Here is a 7,108-nt window from a genome sequence, read left to right as displayed (position 1 = left end):
TTGTGTATCTGGCCCTGGATTATTGTTCTTCATGGCCCATGAAGCACTGGCTTCTGAGGTTGAATGGAGGCACAAAGTTGGGTTTACAAAGTGATTTATGATCAGGAAAATTTCTTTGCAGCATGAGGAGAAGTAGGAAGGCCCTGTCTCATTGGAAGGCCCTTATCTCTGCACCCTCCTCCCTCCAGATCATAGGTTTGGTGGGAATAAGAACAGAGTGTAAGATGTATTTTTTATGTCAGACGATTGATTAATCTCAGGAACAATTTAATATTTGAAATATGGAGGTTGTCATTTTGTCTGCAGGGAGGATGTTGTAGTATTTATTAGGTCTATAAGCTTAAGGATTTATCTGTATTTTATTTATTTATTTATAATTTTTTAAATGATAGAAGATCCCCAGGTATATTCGTGGTGGGTGCTGATAAAATTTCTAAATAAATACATTGTTTATTATACATTATAATTACATAATCAAGAAGGGAGTTATTTGGAAGACTCATCACTGATCTGCCAACAAGAAGGGATCCAGCCTCTGGCACAGTGCAGCCTGTCATCTGTGACAAGTAGATGCAAGGCCCTCTTGGGGGGAAACAGCTGTGAAACCACAGAATAAAGAGTGCTCATCTACAAACAATAGCATAAATCTAGATTGCATCAGATTCACTTTCCTTCAATCTTTCTGTCCACCTAATATACACTGTCAGAAAATCCTTCATTACTTTATTATCCAGAAAGATCCTGGACAATTCAGCTACAAAGGGATTTGGGTCTGAAATTATCTTTTTTTACTTTCTTTTAGTCTGGTGAGAGATCAATTTGCTGTTTTTCTAGCTGACATTGACCACAGAACTAAGCTTCCCAAAGGAACTTCCAGACCCTTTTACATTTAAAAACTCTTTATGGCAAGGATTGCATCTTCTCTGGGTGTTTTGAAGGACAAGCACACTGCCTCTGACCAATAAATAATAACAAGCCACCTCTTAAATGGACATTTGCCATTTTTCATATGAACAGAATTCATGCATGTAAATCCAGTAGAAGACTGCTTGAAGACTCAGTCTGTGTGTGCAAAATTGCTGGCACAAATATAATGGTCATCTTTAAAAAAATTGGCCCTATCCGGTTCATGGACAGATTTTTGCTTCTGCACATTTACTGTATGTATCCTCGTGTCCACAGATATCCTGGCCTAGCAAAATAATGTGGTGAACACCACTAGGGTTGCCAATTTTGGTTGGCCATATTCCTGGAGGTTTAACCACACCACATAATCTTTATCTTTAATTAAAGATTAATCCTGGAGACTCCTGGACAATCCTGGAGGGTTGGCAACCCTAAACACCACCCCTAAAACGCTATTGGGTTGGATTAACCCCTGCCAGCACAGGAAAGTGCGATTTGCACCTCCTTCCATCTGAGGGTTTCACTTTGCCCCCTGACTCCAAGTAGAATCCAGCTTGCGGAAAGGAAGACTGAAAACACTACCTGTTCTTCCCACCTCCAGTGGAGGTTTTTGAGTGAGGCTAGATTTTCTTTCCTCTGAGCACTCTATAGGAACCCATCTGGCAGAAGCCACTGAGGGAAGGGATTCACTGGGGAATGGTTTGAGCAGTCAGTGTATCTGCTGGCTATCCTTGTCATGCTCTTCCCCCTCCCTGGCCAGCATTACCTACTTTTCAGGCTGCACTACTGTTTGCAAAAAGAAAAGGAGTACTTGTGGCACCTTAGAGACTAACCAATTTATTTGAGCATGAGCTTTCGTGAGCTACAGCTCACTTCATCGGATGCAGGTTTGCAGGTTCCTTGCAGACTTGGGGTTACAGCTGCTTTGTGCTGGTGGCCCCGTGCCTTGGTGTATGCTGGCAGAAGGCAGTGCAAACTCAGGTGAATTCAACATGTTCCGTACTACTCCACTTCTTGCCATGAGTGGGTACTGCTCTGAAGAGTTGGAAGGGCCTGAGTTCTGTCTGAGAAAACTAGTGAACTGCAAAATCCCCATTTACTAGTGCGGGTGGGGGGCTTCAGGGGCAGATGGCTATTCTTTTTCATTGTGGGAAACAGCCACACTTCTGGCAATCAAATGCAGCCTGACATTTTCACTTCCTCTTTAACTACTTTATTTGCAAAAGAGAGTTCATTATGGCCTTTGGAGCCATCAGTAAAACATCAAAGAAAGGGAGTTTCCCTGCTTTCCGCAGCCTTAAAGTTAACAAGGGGTTATAAGTTTTTTAAAATAAAATAGACTCTGGACTAAGCTTGTTCAGGCAGAAGGTAGGATTTGAGTAACAGGGACACCTCCATGGGCAAAGAATGTTCCAATTAGCCACCTGTCCCTGATAGCTGATGTTGGGGGTTCAAAGAGCACAGGCATCAGGAAGCATTATGAACAAAAACAATGCTACCAACAGGGTGTACATTTGTAAATGGTATTTTATGTGCATTCTATCTTCATTATTTCAGTGCTGTAAAAAATGGTTGATTCTGAATATTTCATGCATCTTAAACAATTGCCCTTTCACTTTAATGCCACCTGAATTGTTCCCCTGAACATTTTAAATGTAAAAGTAAATGCTGTGCTGTATAGAACAGTGTTAACTGAGTGTTAATGAGCTGTCACATCAGCTTCCAGCCTTCTCTAGAATCCAGCACGTGGTCTCAGAGGTGTCACAATAAAACAGAATTTAAAGGCTATTAAATAAATTTCATGGACAGGGCTCCCAACCACGTATCCCAGTGAAGTGGATGTCCTTATTATCTTGGTGTCAACTAAATGGTGCCAGCTGTATATGTACATTGGGACACAACCTATCTGTGAATGGGGGCCATTGTTTTATTGCCCACCAGTCCTCATTCAAACCAGATCTGAAAAGGTTTAGTTCTAGAGATGGCTTCCCTTTCAAGAGCTGATGCTAACAGGGACATACACTGCTGGGTGCTCTACTGTGAAGCAAATACAAAACACAAGGATGAAGATGACTGGCACCTGATGGCGGCCCGAGTCCCCAGAACTCATCAAAATTGGTGATGCTTTTCTGGATCATCCTGACAGGTATGTTTGCTGCCTTTTCAATAAAAGTGAACCAGGGACAGCCTGGAAACTGTGTTGGCAAAATTACAATGAGGCACCACTGCACCCGCTGCAATATGGTGCTCCATGCTTGTCTGAGAAACATAGTAATGATATAGAATAATATCTAGGGAAAACTTTATTCTCCTGCACATTTTCCCTTTTCCTTTATTGTTCTATTATTAGACGAAAGGTAGGGAACTGGCCTAGGAAAAAGTAGACAGCAGTTCAAGAGGCAGTAGAGGGAAGGGACCTGTACAAGGTCCTGCACATGTCAGTGGGCATTAGGTAGCCATTAAGGTGGGCAATCAGCATTTCCCCTGGATGCCCTTGCTGTACCTTATGCCCTTTATCGCTAGCCCTCAGCAATATGGAGATGAGTGTGCTATAAGTGTCTGAATAGAACTGAATAGAAAAAGATGCTCTCTCGTTAGCAGCACAAGTTAAAAGCAGAATGAATGTAGGAATTTGTCTCCAATTTGGGGCAGTCTAGCCAAAATTGGGACACTTGGCAGCCAGATATGCAAAGTTTATTAAGTCTTGATCCTTCTGTGGTCGATGTCAGCTGAAGGAGTATTCCATCACATCGGTCGGGGTGAGATTGGGTGTGTTTTGTTTTCCAAAATTGCTGGGGGAGAATGAGGCCATTGTTGTTGAGAATGAGCTGGAAGGAGCAGGAACCAGGCTGTATTCAAGTATGAGCTGACTGTTGCTAAACCAGGCTGTGTAAGGGGAATCTCGGCTGTGCGCCTAATCTGTTTGACTCTGTGATTAGCTTCTCAGGCTCTGTGCATAATTTGCTTGGGGGGAAGCATTATTCTACACATTGTATTTTCTTCTTTACTTTATTTTATTAAAATAAACAGTGTAGAACTTGGCACTTATCACAGAGTGTATGCTTCATAAATAACAATAATAGAATATAATTCAGAAATAACATTTAGGCCCCACTTCAGCAAAGTAATTGAACATGTACATAAGTTTAAGCATCACATGCTTAAAGTTACATAGATGGTTAGTTATCTTGTTGAATAGAGCCTTACTGGATAAAATTCTTACATTTTCACAATTTTTTGTTGCACTTGAGTATTATTTATGTTTCAGAATCAAACACTGTAAGTATACTTCTGTGGAATTGGGTTAAGAGTAAATGTACAATTTCAAGTATAAAATCCTGGATAATCACAGTTGTTGGAAACCCATCTTTTCCAATGTGGATGAACAGACTGATTTACCAGCTTTGGTTTAAGAAAAGAATACACCATTGTAAAGATTTCCTGCAGAAAGGAAGAGTAATTTCCTTTCCTTTTTCTAATGAAAAATAATTCCAGCCTACAGAACCATTTTTTGTGGTATGTTGATCAGAGATTTCCTACTAAAAATGTCTATCGAATGTAAAAAAAAAAAGTGTTGTACACACATTGGCAAAATTGATATTAGCTGGAGGTCAGCACAGGAAATGTATTTCCTCCTGCATTAAAGTCGTTGGGGCTATGATTTTCCCTAAACCACAAATTATATTTCTCCAGTGGTCTGAAATGTAGAAATCACTAATTGAGGACCTAATTCAGGAAAGCACTTCAGCATGTGTGTAAATTACATTGAGGTCAATTGGACTTAAGCACATGATTTTCTGAATAGGACAGAATCATGTGCTTGAGCATTGTCCTGAATCAGAGTCTGGACTCTCATTCAGAATTACAGTGGTCTTAATCTGGTTTGTTTTAAAGCTAAGATGAATGAAGGCCATTTTAATTCTAAATGAGAGTGTCCATGCAGGGGTTTAATGTGCTTTAACGAGTCTCTTTAAATTCACATCTTTAGTTAATTTGAATTAGCTTTCCTGAATATCCATGTTGTGTAGATGAGCCCTGAGTTAGGCCTCAATCCTGCTAATATTTACACAAATGTTTTATGTCAATGGGACTATTTACATGCTTAAAGCTAAGCATGTGCATAAGTGTGTGCAAGATCAGTGCCTTTGAGAAGTCATGTGCTTTAAGAGCTATATACAGCTCTACAACATGTGACATGACATGAGATAGATACAAATATACCTCATACATACATTTTCACCATGCTTTTACAATTACAGGCACAAGGTTTCCCAGTGCATGCAGAAAAGTAATCTGACTGCTTCCTCTCTTTGCCATTTGAATAAACTATCAATTACCGTATGACATGGAGAAGTACTTGGCACTTTATTCCAGCTAATAAAACCAGATTTTGGAAGACTGTCAGAATATCTGCTGCACTCTGATTTTATATTTCCTCCGGGTATTTATGATACTCAACACACTGTGTTTCTGCATCAATACTCAAAAAAGTTTAGTTAATAAAAACAAATAATCTATGCTTCTTTTTTTCATTCCATGTGTTTGACTATCTGTCTGATTCTACAATTGGGGTCCAATTCTGCTCCCACTAAAGTAAATGGCAAAACTTCCACTGCCAAAATGGTGCAAGATCATCCAGTGGCTCCAATCTTGCTTTGATTGAACTCAGTGGGAGTTTTGCCATTGACTTCAATGGAAGCAGAATTGGACTGTTCACTCATGCCATAGTTTGCATACTGTTTAAATTTTGTCATTAATGATTTCCTGCCTGAGAACTTAATGCTAAAATAGATTACGGGGCAGCATCATATTTCCACCCAGTGCAAAAATAGATCATAGGAAATGAGTTATTTTAAAGAGAGCTGTAGATCACGCTTTTTGATAGCTATGCTCTCCTACTCCACAGCTGAGCTAACAGGCATATTCTTTTCACTGATCTTTTGTCTCTTCTCTTTCTCGTATTTTGGCATTTTTCCTGCTTCAGACTATGGTAGTGGGGCAGACTTTTGAGACAATACTTGATGTATTAGGCCTTAAGGGGTTATTTTCTTTTAGTACTCAGTACTTTTTTGGACATTAGCTGGGTGAGAATACTCAGTTACTCATAAGGAGAGCTGAAAGAATAATTCATAGTAAAATGTATTTGATGATGTTCACTTTTTTGTGTTCATAAACTGCCCCAGAACAATTTAAAATTTTTGAAAAACATCTTAATTTAACAAAATTATTTACTGATAAATTCTGCAAATAATTCTTGGTCTGTCACTTGTTTGTGAGGAGTTGATTAAGAGTATTTGCAGTTTGGAAATTTGAGTGGTATTGGTTAGTTTTCATTTGTTAGATCACAAGTTACATTTCTGTGCCCTGCTTAGTGTAACTCTTAGAATTGGGTTTCCTGTGCAAATACTTGTGTTCACTAACTCAGAACTGTTTTTCTATGAATGTTTACCGAAAATTCACTCTTCTGATGAGGATTCCTCCTAAAAATAGATTTGTTTGCTAGAACATTATGGTGAATCTGCTGAACAGCAAATTCCATACTCAACTTTCCTGCTCTAGGGAGTGAACAAGAGGGTCACTGATCAATAGGAAGAGAGCTTGTTCTTAGGAAGGAAGGTGTGATGGGACATGCCCCCATCCCACTGGTAGAAAAGCTAACAAGAGTTCCTGTACTCAGATGATGCCAATTTGGGGCACCTGCAGAACATGTGCCACCTGGAGAAAGGGAGCTTAAAAAGGTGAAATTGGGTTATGATGGACTATCTACCCTATACAAGGCCTAAACAGGTAAAATAGACCAATTAACTTTATAGGCTGCACCTGTAGGAGAGCCAGGGACTGATGAGGCCTAACAGCTGATGAAACCCAGCTGGCGGAGGAGTTGGGATAGGCTTATAAAGAAAGGAAGTTGGTGGTAGGAATGCTTCTAGAGACAAGTGAACTGTATGTAAGGGGACTGTTGCCCCCTCACTAATATTCAGTGTGGGTGTTTTAGTTGCTAGCTCCCAGTACTAAAAAGGGGGAAGGGTCGATGGGGAATCAGGATCCTGAGACTGACAGCCCCCAGGAACAATGGGGAGAGGCCAATGTTCAAGGTCAGCCTGAATGACAGGGTGGGCAGGCTAATCAGAGAGTCAGGAGGCCACGGAGGTCCCGTCCTCTGTGTGAGCTGGATTTGCCTGGGTCAGACAGAGTGGGGCCA

The sequence above is a fragment of the Caretta caretta genome, chromosome 1, assembly GCF_965140235.1.
Source record: "Caretta caretta isolate rCarCar2 chromosome 1, rCarCar1.hap1, whole genome shotgun sequence".
Taxonomy (NCBI): Eukaryota; Metazoa; Chordata; order Testudines; family Cheloniidae; genus Caretta; species Caretta caretta.
Note: the sequence above shows the minus strand (reverse complement) of the source record.